Genomic DNA, 13,959 nt, shown 5'->3' with positions numbered 1-13,959 from the left:
CTTACGACCTTGTGTACTTGTTGGTTTATTCATAGGGAAGGATTCAAAAGCAAAATAGTCCTGGGGTAAGAGGCAGATTAAAAAAAAATGAGTGCACAGCAGGTGGTGTGGCTGTACTGCCATGGTGGCCAGCCCAGGAGGGTGCTCTGGGTGGCAGTTCCATCCTCTGTGTCCAGCTAAGATGGCTGAGAACTCACAGGGCTCTGTGCCTGGGGAGAACCACCACCCCTTCACCCCCAGCTGCTCCAGCCGCCCACTCCGCAAAAGCAGGAATAAAATATGACAAGAAAGGAAAGTGTTTTAGGGTCAGGCCCTAAGACCAAAAGACAAGCTGTGCATTTGGGTTATAAACCCAGCGTCACAAAGATATGCAGCAGCTGGCTCAGGCAGCGCTGGTGATGCTTGCCGAGATTCAGACAACATGCAGAGAGAGAGGCTGGGCTCCAGGAAAACGTCAGTATCAATCTTTGTCATCTAATATCCCTCTAACTAGAGGAGAGAGGAGGGCAGGGACAAACTGGGAGTGGATCGATACGTTAAAAATATATGTATTAATAGGTTGAAACATACGATTCCGCCGTTTTAGTGGTTAAATATTGGCAGTTTCATATGGTTCAACCTAATATGTGTGACTGATTTCTATATGATTTGAGTCCCTTTTAGGATTCTTATTCTTACCATACCTGACCAGCAGTTGTGCAATTCCTTACCTCATTCCAGGCAAATATTCTGAGCAAAGAACCTAATAGAGGAGCTTGAAAATTAGGCAGAATAGACATTCCACAAATCCCTACTCTGTGTCCCAAATAAAGGGATGTCGTGACCCCTGCCCTAGAGACATAAGTAATCTAGTTGGATTAAGTAAATTTATGATTATTTTGCAGGGATTATAAACTCAAATGCCGACAGAGACCAGAAGGTAACAAATAAACAAAGGAGGCTGCTCTCTGTCTATATATAATGATAAAGATCTTTTGATAAAACACCTGGCATATTAGTTATCTATTTCTGGATAATAAATGACCCCAAACTTAGTAGCTTAAAATAATAAACATTTATTATCTCAAGCAGTTTCTGAGTGTCAGGAATCTGGGAACAGCTTAGCTGAATGGTTTGGGCTCGGAGATTCTCATGAGGCTATGGTCAAGCTGTTAGTTGGAGGCTTGACTGGGGGCAGAGGATCTGTGTTCCAGTTTGCTAATGCAAAATATCAGAAATGAATTAGCTTTTATAAAGGGGGTTTATTTGATTACAAAGTTGTAGTCCTGAGGCCATAAAAGTGTCTAAACAAAGGCATCAACAATAGGCTACCTTCACTGAACAACACTGATGGCATCCGGAAAACCTCTGTTAGCTGGGAAGGCATGTGGCTGGCGTCTACTCTGGAGTTCTGGTTTCAAGATGGCTTTCTCCCAGGACATTTCTCTCTAGGCGCCTGGAGGTGTTCTCTTAGTTTTTCCCAGGCAAACTCTGGAGTAGCAAAAGTCTACTTTCAGTGGCCGTCTTCCAAAGGTCTCTAAGCTGCAGCAGCTCTGAGCTCCTTTTTTCTGTCTGAGCCTTTATAGGGCTAATCAAGCCCCACGCTGAATGGGTGGCTCCACACCTCCATGGAAATAATCTAATCAAAGGTATTAACTACCGTTGGGTGGGTCACATCTCCATGGAAACAACCTAATCCAAAGATTCCAACCCAATCAACACTAATACGTCGGTCCCCACAAGATTGCATTAAAGAACATGGCATTTTGGGGGACATAATGCATCCAAACCAGCATAATCTGCTTCCAGTGTGGTTCACTTATAATACGGCTGTTTGCAGAAAGCCTCAGTTCCTTGCCACATGGGCCCCTTCATATGCTACTTGAGTGCTCTGTGGAGTTACAGTTACCACCCAAGCGAGCATCTAAAAGACCAATATGGAGGAAACCCCAGTGCCTTTTATGACCTGATCTTGGAAGAAATACAGTCATTTCCATTATATTCTATTTGTTGGAAGCAAGTCACCAAGTCTATTCCAATATTCAAGGGAAGGGCAATTAAGCCCAACCTCTTGAAGGGAATAGTACAGGCATACCTTGATTTATTTCTTAACTGCACTTCACAGATATTGTTTTTTTTTTTTTTTTTTTTACAAATTGAAGGTTTGTGACAACATGCTTTGAGGAAGTCTATCGGTGCCATTTTTCCAACAGCATATTCTCATTCGTGTCTCTGTGTCATATTTTGGCAATTCTTGCAATATTTCAAACTTTTTCGCTATGGAAGGATCTGTGACAGTGATCCTTGATGTTACTATTGTAATTGTTTTGGGGTGCCGCAAACCCTGCCACATAAGACGGTGAACTCAATCGATAAATGCCATGTGTGTTCCGGCTGCTCCACTCACTGGCCGTTCCCATCTCCCTCCTTCATCTTGGGCTCCCTATTCCCTGAGACACAACAGTATTGAAATTAAGGATCCTATGGTGGCCTCTGAGTGTTCAAATGGAAGGAAGAGTTGCATGGCTCTCACTCTAAATCCAAAGGTAGAAATGATTAAGCTTAGTGGGAAAGGCATGTCAAAAACCAGGATAAAAGATAGGAGGAAATCTAGGCCTCTTGCTCCAAACAGTTAGCCAAGCTGTGAATGCAAAGGAAAAGTTCTTGAAGGAAAGGAAAAGTTCTACCCTGGTAAATATACAAATGATAAGAAAGTGAAACAGCCTTGTTCTAGTTTGCTAATGTTGCCCTTAGGCAAAATATCAGAAACAGATTGGCTTTTATAAAGGGGATTTACTAAGTTACAAATTTACAGTTCTGAGGGCATAAAAGTGTCCAAAGGCATCAAAAAGATGGTACCCCAGTTCTCTGAAGAGGAAATACAAATGGCCAAGAAACACATGGAAAAATGTTCAGCTTCACTAGCTATTAGAGAGATGCAAATTAAGACCACAATGAGATACCATCTCACACCAATTAGAATGGCTGCCATTAAACAAACAGGAAACTACAAATGCTGGAGGGGATGTGGAGAAATCGGAACTCTTATTCATTGTTGGTGGGACTGTGGTTCAGCCACTCTGGAAGTCAGTCTGGCAGTTCCTTAGAAAACTAGATATAGAGTTACCATTCGATCCAGCGATTGCACTTCTCGGTATATACCCAGAAGATCGGAAAGCAGTGACACGAACAGATATCTGCACGCCAATGTTCATAGCAGCATTATTCACAATTGCCAAGAGATGGAAACAACCCAAATGTCCTTCAACAGATGAGTGGATAAATAAAATGTGGTATATACACACGATGGAGTACTATGCGGCAGTAAGAAGGAACAATGTCGTGAAACATATGACAACATGGATGAACCTTGAAGACATAATGCTGAGCGAAATAAGCCAGGCACAAAAAGAGAAATATTATATGCTACCACTAATGTGAACTTTGAAAAATGTAAAACAAATGGTTTATAATGTAGAATGTAGGGGGACTAGCAATAGAGAGAATTAAGGAAGGGGGAACAATATTCCTTTAAGAATAGATAAGCTATCATGGGTAAATTTAACGTTCTGGGAATGCCCAGGAATGACTATGGTCTGTTAATTTCTGATGGGTATAGTAGGAGCAAGTTCACAGAAATGTTGCTGTATTAGGTTACTTTCTTGGGGTAGAATAGGAACATGTTGCAAGTAGTTATCTTAGGTTAGTTGTCTTTTTCTTACTCCCTTGTTATGGTCTCTTTGAAATGTTCTTTTATTGTATAGTTTTAAAAATTTTTTTTTTCATACAGTTGTTTTTTAAAAAAAAAAGTTTAAAAAAAAAAGGAAAAAAATATGCAGAGCCCCCTTGAGGAGCTGGTGGAGAATGCAGAGGTATTGGCCTGCCCCACCTCGATGGTTGCTAACGTGCTCACAGACACAGGGACTGGTGGTTTGATGGATTGAACTCTCTACCGCAGGATTTGCCCTTGGGAAGACTGTTGCTGCAAGGGAGAGGCTAGGGCTCCCTATAATTGTGCCTAAGAGCCTCCTCCAGAATGCCTGTTTGTTGCTCAGATGTGGCCCTCTCTCTCTAGCTAAGCCAACTTGAAAGGTGAAATCACTGCCCTCCCCCCTACGTGGGATCAGACACCCAGGGGAGTGAATCTCCCTGGCAACGTGGAATATGACTCCCGGGGAGGAATGTAGACCCGGCACGTGGGATGGAGAACATCTTCTTGACCAAAAGGGGGATGTGAAAGGAAATGAAATAAGCTTCAGTGGCAGAGAGATTCCAAAACGAGCCGAGAGATCACTCTGGTGGGCACTCTTACGCACACTTTAGACAACCCTTTTTAGGTTCTAAAGAATTGGGGTAGCTGGTGGTGGATACCTGAAACTATCAAACTACAACCCAGAACTCATGAATCTCAAAGACAGTTGTATAAAAATGTAGCTTATGAGGGGTGACAGTGGGATTGGGAATGCCATAAGGACCAAACTCCACTTTGTCTAGTTTATGGATGGATGTGTAGAAAAGTAGGGGAAGGAAACAAACAGACAAAGGTACCCAGTGTTCTTTTTTACTTCAATTGCTCTTTTTCACTCTAATTATTATTCTTGTTATTTTTGTGTGTGTGCTAATGAAGGTGTCAGGGATTGATTTAGGTGATGAATGTACAACTATGTAATGGTACTGTAAACAATCGAAAGTACAATTTGTTTTGTATGACTGCGTGGTATGTGAATATATCTCAATAAAATGATGATTAAATTAAAACAAAAATGGGAAAAAAAAAAATATGCAGAGCCCCCTTGAGGAGCTGGTGGAGAATGCAGAGGTATTGGCCTGCCCCACCTCGATGGTTGCTAACGTGCTCACAGACACAGGGACTGGTGGTTTGATGGATTGAACTCTCTACCGCAGGATTTGCCCTTGGGAAGACTGTTGCTGCAAGGGAGAGGCTAGGGCTCCCTATAATTGTGCCTAAGAGCCTCCTCCAGAATGCCTGTTTGTTGCTCAGATGTGGCCCTCTCTCTCTAGCTAAGCCAACTTGAAAGGTGAAATCACTGCCCTCCCCCCTACGTGGGATCAGACACCCAGGGGAGTGAATCTCCCTGGCAACGTGGAATATGACTCCCGGGGAGGAATGTAGACCCGGCACGTGGGATGGAGAACATCTTCTTGACCAAAAGGGGGATGTGAAAGGAAATGAAATAAGCTTCAGTGGCAGAGAGATTCCAAAACGAGCCGAGAGGTCACTCTGGTGGGCACTCTTACGCACAATATAGACAACCCTTTTAGGTTCTAATGAATTGGGGTAGCTGGTGGTAGATACCTGAAACTATCAAACTACAACCCAGGACCCATGAATCTTGAAGACAATTGTATAAAAATGTAGCTTATGAGGGGTGACAATGGGATTGGGAAAGCCATAAGGACCACACTCCCCATTGTCTAGTTTGTGGATGGATGAGTAGAAAAATAGAGGAAGGAAACAAACAAACAAACAGACAAAGGTACCCAGTGTTCTTTTTTACTTTAATTGCTCTTTTTCACTTTAATTATTATTCTTGTTATTTTTGTGTGTGTGGTAATGAAGGTGTCAGGGGTTGATTTTGGTGATGAATGTACAACTATGTAATGGTACTGTGAACAATCGAATGTACAATTTGTTTTGTATGACTGCGTGGTATGTGAATATATCTCAATTAAAAAAAACAAAACAACAAAAAAATACACAAGATGATACCTTTGCTGAAGGATGGCTGATGGCATCTGGAAAATCTCTGTTAGCTGGGAAGGCACGTGGTTGGCATCTGCTGATCCTAGGTTGTGTTCCAGCTCCTCTCTTAGCTACTGTGCACTCGTGGTTCCTTCTCCCAGGATATTTCTCTCTAAGCGCCTGAGGGTCCTGTCTTAGCATATCCCAGGGCAAATTCTGGGCTTCATCTCTTAGCAAATGTCCTTCTGTCTGCTCCAAACATCTCTAAGTGTCAGCATCAGCAAGCATCTGGGCCTGTGTGGTACTTTTTTTTTAAATTCAGTTTTATTCAGATATATTCACATACCATACAATCATCCATGGTGTACAATCAGCAGTTCTCAGTACCATCACATAGTTGTGCATTCATCACCCCAATCTGTTTTTGAACATTTTCCTTAAACCAGAGAGAATAAAAATAAGAATTAAAAAATTAAAGTTAAAAAAACACCCAAATCATCCCCCCCATCCCACCCTATCTTTCATTTAGTTTTTGTCCCCTTTTTCTACTCATCCATCCATGCACTGGATAAAGGGAGTGCGATCCACAAGGTTTTCACAATCACAATGTCACCCATTGTAATCTACATTGCTATTCAATCGTCTTCAAGAGTCAAGGCTACTGGGTTGGAGTTTGATAGTTTCAGGTACTTACTTCTAGCTATTCCAATACACTAAAACCTAAAAAGGGATATCTATATAGTGCATAAGAATGTCCACCAGATGACCTCTTGAATCCATTTGAAATCTCTTAGCCACTGAAACTTTATTTTGATTCATTTCGATTTTGGTCAAGAAGATGTTCTCAATCCCATGATGCTGGATCCAGGTTCATCTTTGGGAGTCCTATCCTGCATTGCCAGGGAGATTTTGTGTGTTTTTTTTTAAAGGACTCCATGCTAAATGGGTAGGGCCACAGTTCCATGGAAATAATTCAATCAGAGTAATCACCTACAGTTGGGTGAGTCACATCTCCACGGAAACAATCAAAAGTTTCCAACCTAATCAACACTAATACATCTGCCCCCAGAAGATTGCATTAAAGAACATGGCTTTTTCTGGGGGACATAATAAATCCAAACTGGCACAAGACTTACTGCTGATATGGACAAGGTTTTTGTGGTCTGGATAGAAAATCAAACCAGCCATGACATTCCCTTAAGCCAAAGCCCAATCCAGAGCAAGGCCCTAACCCTCTCCAATTCCATGAAGGCTGAGAGGTAAGGATGCAGCAGAAAAAAATTTCAAGCTAGCAGAAGTTGGTTTGAGGAAAGAAGCCATCTCCATAACATAAAAGTGCAAGGTGAAGGAGCAAGTGCTGATGTAGAAGCTGTAGCAAGTTATCCAGAAGATCTAGCTAAGGGAATTGATGACGGTGGCTACACTAAACAACAGATTTTCAATGAAGATGAAACAGCCTTATATTGGAAGAAGATGCCATCTAGGACTTGCTTAGCTAAAGAGAAGGAGACGGTGCCTTGCTTCAAAGCTTCAATGGATGGGCTGACTCTCTTGTTAGGGGCTAATGCAGCTGGTGACTTTAATTTGAAGACAGTGCTCATTTACCATTCTGAAAATCCCAGAGCCTTTAAGAATTATGCTATATCTACTCCGCCTGCACTCTATAAATGGAACAACAAAGCCTGGATGACATCTTCTTAGAACATGGTTTACTAAATATTTAAGCCCAATGTTGAGACTACTGCTCAGACAAAAAAATTCCTTTTAAAATATGGCTGCTCATTGACAATGTACCTGGTCACTCAAGAGCTCTGATGGAAATGTACAATGAGATGAATGTTATTTTCATGCCTGCTAACATAACAGCCTTTCTGCAGCCCAAGGATCAAGAGTCCATTTTAACTTGCAAGTCTTATTATTTAAGACATACATTTTGTAAGACTATAGTTGCTATAGAGAGTGATTCATCTGATGGATCTGGGCAAGGAAAATTGCAAAACTTCTGGAAAGGATTCACTATTCTAGATGCCATTAAGAACATTAGTGATTGATGGGAGGAGGTCAAAATATCAACATTAACAGGAATTTGGAAGAAGTTGATTCCAACCCTCACTGATGACTGTGAGGGATTCAAGACTTCAGTGGAGAAAGTAACTGCAGATGTGCTAGAAATAGCAAGAGAACGAGAATCAGAAGTGAAATCAGAACTCATGACTGAATTGCTGCAATGTTATGATAAAATTTGAACAGATGAGGGGTTGCTTCTTATGGATGAGCAAATAAAGTGGTTTCTTGAGATGGAATCTACTCCTGGTGAAGATGCTATGAACAATGTTGAAACGACAACAAAGGACTTGGAATATTTCATAAACTTAGTTGATAAAGCAGTGGCAGGGTTTGAGGGGATTGACTTCAATTTTGAAAGAAGTTTTACTGTGGGTAAAATGCTATCAACAGCAGCACAAGCTACAGAGAAATCTTTCATGTAAGGAAGAGTCAATTGATGTGGCAACCTTCATTGTCTTATTCTAAGAGATAGCCACAGCCACCCCAGTCTTCAGCAACCACCACCCTGATCAGTCAGCAGCCATCAGCATTGAGGCAAGGCCTTCCACCAGCAAAAAGATTAAAATATTACAACTTCTGAAGGGTCAGATGATGGTTAGCATTTTTTAGCAATAAAATATTTTAAATTAAGGTATGTACATTGTTTTTTTAAACACAGTGCAATTGCACACTTAATAGACTACTGTTGCTGTTTGATAGTTTCAGGTATTTACTTCTAATCATTCCAATACATTAAAACCTAAAAAGTGTTATCTATATAGTGCATAAGAACGTCCACCAGAGTGACTTCTCTACTCCATTTGAAATCTCTCAGCCATTGAAGCTGTATTTCATTTCATTTTGCATCCCCCTTTTGGTCAAGAAGATGTTCTCAATCCCATGATATTGGGTCCAGATTCATCCCTGGGAGTCATATCCTGTATTGCCAAGGAGCTAATCTATTTTCTGTCTCTGTAGCTTTGTCTGGTCTGGAATCACAATATGTGGCCTTTTGTGTCTGACTTCTTTCACTTAGCATAATGTTTTCAAGGTGCATCCATGTTGTATCATGTATCAGTATGACATTTTCTTTTATGGCTGAAAAATATTCCATTGCATGGATATAGTACATGTTGGGCTATGTTTGGGGCTATGTTTGGGGCATATGCTGATGGGCATTTGGGTTGTTTCTCACCTTTGGCTATTATAAGTAATGCTGCTAGGAACATCTGTATACATTTTTGCATGAACATATGTTTTCAATTCTCTAAAGTGTATACCTAGGAGTGGAATCTTGGTTCAGATGGCAACTCTATGTTTAACTTTTTGAGGAACTGCCAAGATGTTTTTCAAAGCAACTGCACCAGTTTACATTCCCACCAGCAATGTATAAGAGTTTCAATTTCTCCACATCCTCACCAACATTGTCATTGTCCTTCTTTTTGATTATAGCCATCCTAGTGTAAGTGGTATCTCATTGTGGTTTTGATTTGTATGACTAATCACGTTGAGCATCTTTTCATGTGTTTATTGGCCATTTGTATATCTTTTTGGAGAAACTTCTATTCAGATTTTTTGCTCATTTTTAGTTGTATTGTCTTTTATTGCTGAGTCGTTGAGTTCTCTATATATTCTGATACTAGTCCCTTATAAGTTACATGCTTTGCAAATATTTTCTCCATTCCGTGGATTGTCTTTTCACTTTCTTGATGGTGTCCTTTGTTGCCTAAAAGTTTTAAATTTTGATGAAGTTCTTTTATTTATTTTTTCTTTGCCTCTTAGTGCTTTTGATGTTACCTAATCCAAATCCATGAATTCATGAGCCTATGTTTTCTTTTAAGTTTTACAGTTTTAGCTCTCAGCTCTTTAGGTCTTTGATTCATTTGAGTTAATTTTTATATATGGTGTGAGGTAGGGGCCCAACTTCATTCTGTTGCATATGGATATCCAGTTGTCCCAACACAATTTATTGAAAAGTCTATCCCTTCTCCATTGAATGGTGTTGGCACTGTTGTCAAAAATCTATTTACCATAGGTGTTTGGATTTATTTCTGGACTCTCAATTCTATTCCATTGATGTGTATGCCTATCCTTATGCTATTATCACACTCTTTTGATTATTATAGCTTTTATAGGAAGTTTTGAAATTAGGAACTGTGAGTCCTTCAATATTGTTCTTCTTTTTTTAAAGATGTATGTGTATAAGTGTGTGTGTGTGTGTGTGTGTGTGTGTCTTTGGGGTTCCTTGCATTTTCATATGAATTTTGGGATCTGCTTGTCAATTTTTGCAAAAAAGACAGCTGGGATTTTGAAACTGCACTGAATTGATACATCAATTTGGGAAGCACTGTCATCTCAACAATACTCAGTCTTCCAATCCATGAATATGGGATGTCTTTCCACTTATTTAGATCTTCTTTAGTTGCTTTCAGTGATGTTTGTAGTTTTCAGGATAAGAGTGTTTTCGTTTCCTAGCTGTTAAAACAAATACCATACAATGGGTTGGCTTAAATAAAGGGATTTATTGGCTCATGGTTTTGACGCTAGGAGAAGTCCAACATCAAGGTATCATCAAGGTGATGCTTTCTCCCAGAAGAGGTGTTCTGGGGCTGGCTGCCAGTGATCCTTGGTCCTTGGCTTTTCTGTCACGTGGCAATGCACAAAGCAGTCTCTCCTGGCTTCTCCTTTCTCTTCTGGTTTCTGCTGACTTCCAGCTTTTGATTGCTTCCTCTGAATCTTTCTCCTTGGAAGTCTTCCTCCAGTAATAGGATTAATACCCATCCTAATTCAGTGGGTCACACTTTAACTGAAACAACCTCACCAAAGGGTCCTATTTACAAGGGTTTATACCCACAGGAATGGATTAAGGTTAAGTGATTAAGTTTAAGTACATGCTTTTCTGGGGTACATAGCCCCAAGTCACCATAACAAGTTTTCAACTTCTTTTGCTATATTTATTCCTAAATATTTTATATTTTGGATGCTAATGTCACTGGAATTGCTATTTTCATTTCATTTTTGGACTGTTCATCACTAGTGTATTAAAAACAATTGACTTATCTATATTGATCTTGTGTCCTGCAACCTTTCTGAACTCATGTATGAGTTCTAACAGTTTGTGTGTGTGCATGTGTGTGTATGTATTCCTTAGGGTTTTCTGTATTTAAGATCATACAATCTGCAAAGGGAGATAATTTTATTTCTTCCTTTCCAATCTTATCCCTTTTATTTATTTTTCTTGCCTAATTGTCTGGCTAGAATATGCAACACAATGTTGAATAGAATTGATGAGAGTAGACACTCTTGCCTTATTCCTGATCTTAGCAACCATTCCTAAGACCTTTCACCATTAAGTATAACGTTAGCTATGGGTTTACAAAGACGAACTTTATCAAGTTGAGGAAGTTCCTTTCTATTCCTAGTTTGTTGAGTGTTTTAATCATGAAAGTGTATTGGATTTTGTTGAGTGCTCTTTTTTTTTTTTTTCATCAATTGAGATGATCATGTGTTCTTTGCTTGATTTTTGTATGTTGAACCAACCTTGCAATCCTGAGATAAATCCCACTTAGTCATGGTGTATAATCCATTTTATATGTCACTGGATTTTGTTTTCTAGTATTCTGTTAATGATTTTTGCATCTATATTTATAAGGTATACTGGTTTGTAGTTTTCTTTTCTTATGATATGTTTGCCTGGTTTTGGTATCATGGTAATACTAGTCTCATAGAATGGGTTGGGAAGTGTTCCCTTCTGTTCTAGTTTTTTGAAAGAGTTTGGGAAGGATTGGTGTTGATTCTTTTTCAAACGTTTGGTAGAATTAAGCAATGAAACCATCTGGTCCTGGACTTTTCTTTGTGGGAAGTTTTTGTTTACCAATTTGATCTCTTTGTTACAGGTCTAGTCACATATCTATTGCTTTTTGGTAGTTTGTGTCTTTTTAGGCATTTGTGTTTTCATTTAGGTTATCTAATTTGTTGGCATAGAATTGTTTATAGAATTCCCTTATAATCCTTTTTGTTTCTGTAAGGTAGTACTCTTTCACTGCCCATTTTAGTAATTTGAGTCTTCATTTTTTCATAGTCAATCTAGCTAAAGGTTTGTCAATTTTGTTGGTCTTTTCAAATAACCAGCTTTTAATCTTGTTGATGTTCCATTGTTTTCTGTTCTCTATTTCATTTATTTCTGCTCTATAATCTTTATATTATTTCTTTCTTTCTGCTTGCTTTGGATTTATTTGCTCTTCTTTTTTAAGTTTCTGATCCATCTTAAGGACAAAATTTTCTATAGAAACATTTGCCAAAGTGTGGTTGTAATGTTGAGTCCTTGAGAAGAATTTGCCATGGCTGAATAAGTTCAGAAAATACTATAATAAATCTACATTTTAATATATTTTTCTCTGCCACAGCAGCTGACAACATTCAAGATGGTGGCTGATCTGTCACTCAGAGCCTGTAGCTGACCTTTGATGGATATATAGTGTTGCTGCAAGCCACTAGGATTTGAGGGTTGTTTGTTACCTCAGCAAAACCTAGATTATCCTGTCTGACACAACTCCTCTGGCTAAAGGGAAAAGAGGAAGGTGTATTGAAATTGAAGGTCTCCTGCCTTACAAAGACAACTGCAATACTTACATAGCTGGGATTTGCAGATGCTGGTTTGGATGATAATCAGATAGCAAGGCTTGAAGATGCTGATAATGTTTCACAGGAGATAACAATAAACTTCTGAAATCTGAATAAAGAATGAAACTTTTACAAATAACCTTGACAGAAAGGAATGGAAGGATTATAAGATATAGTACAGCTGTACATTTGACAATTGAGTCCCTTTTCCTCAATATAGACTTATATTCTTTGATCTAATATTTTAAAGAAGGCTTTTCAGATTAATTATAGTTTTCTAAATTGACTCACTGCTCCCCATCCTGCTTTTTTATAGCACTTGAGAAAATAAACTTCTATTTTGAAAAAGGCTTTGTTTATACCCCCTAAGGAGCTAATTAAAGTTTGTAGTCTATGACTCTAGCCAAGATTAGCCAGCCAGCACTGCAACAGAGAAATATAAATAGGGCAAATAAAAACCAAGTGCCAAGAAAGAGGGAATATTTAGTTACACTTTCTCCATTGGAGAAAACACAAGACTTATAAATTTCTGTCTACACAGAGGGTAGGTAGGGCAGAAACCAGATGACATCCCCTGTTTTGCAGCAAGGAGTGTCATTGAAGGATTCAACTAATGGGAAGGAAGAATTGTTTTCAGTGGGGAGCCACTGTTTGGGGTGAAGCCAGTCATCAGGATAGAAACTGTCCTTGGGAGGAGGACACAGAGAATTCTGGCTCGGGGCTTTTTCTGCTGAGAAGGAATCTGCCTGACACTGTCTTCTGCTGACTCCCTAGAATGCACCTGTGTACAGTAGGGCAAGAGCCCATGGGCTTGGCAGCTTTCAGGCAGCTGTGAGTCACCTTTTGGGATCTGCAACATGGGGGTGTTGGGTTTGGAGATAGAGTAATTCTTGCTCTCAGGGGATCTGGTCTCCCCAGGCTCAAGAGCAATCTGCAAGTTACCGCCCTGTAGTCCCAGGGTCATGGGGCTTGAGGTCAAAGGTTCTCTTCCTGATACAGAGAGCTCCTGTACCTGGAGAGGAAGGAGGGTGGCAGCTTGCAGGTGGCTGGAGTGGTTCTCTCTACCCCATTTCAGGCAGAGAGGCAGTGTTTCAGGACTGGAAAGCAGTTGTCTTATGATTGGAGACTTGGGCCCTGTGTTGAAGCAAGATCTGAGTGTTGCCTTCATTTAAGGCAGCCATGTCCTGGGATTCCTGCCTCTGCTTCAGGAGGAAGACAGGTGCACAGAGAAGTGACCTCCTTCAAGCTCAGAAACCCCAGGGCTGGGGATGGGGGTGGGGAGGAGGGGAGAGGCAAACATCTGGCCACTGGATGACCCACCAAAGCTGGGAGTGGCCTATCTGTGCATATCCCAAAGAGGAAACGCTCACAGGAGCCCATCATCTTCTAGTTACCCCCACCCTGTTGTGTAGAGGGAAGTGCTGAAAAGTGAAAACAAATCCTAGGCCAAAGCTCCAGGTGTGGAGAAGTCATTTCGGGTAAGGAGCTAGTCAACAGAAAGCATGCAGCAGATCAATAATCTTATACAAAGGAGACTTGGGGAGCAGAAAGGAAAATATCAGGACGAAATTTTTAATGGAAAAAGGTAAAATCTAATCAGATCCAAA

This window comes from Choloepus didactylus, chromosome 18, assembly GCF_015220235.1.
Source record: "Choloepus didactylus isolate mChoDid1 chromosome 18, mChoDid1.pri, whole genome shotgun sequence".
NCBI lineage: Eukaryota > Metazoa > Chordata > Mammalia > Pilosa > Megalonychidae > Choloepus > Choloepus didactylus.
The sequence above is the reverse complement of the archived record's forward strand: the minus strand, read 5'-3'. Positions refer to the sequence as shown.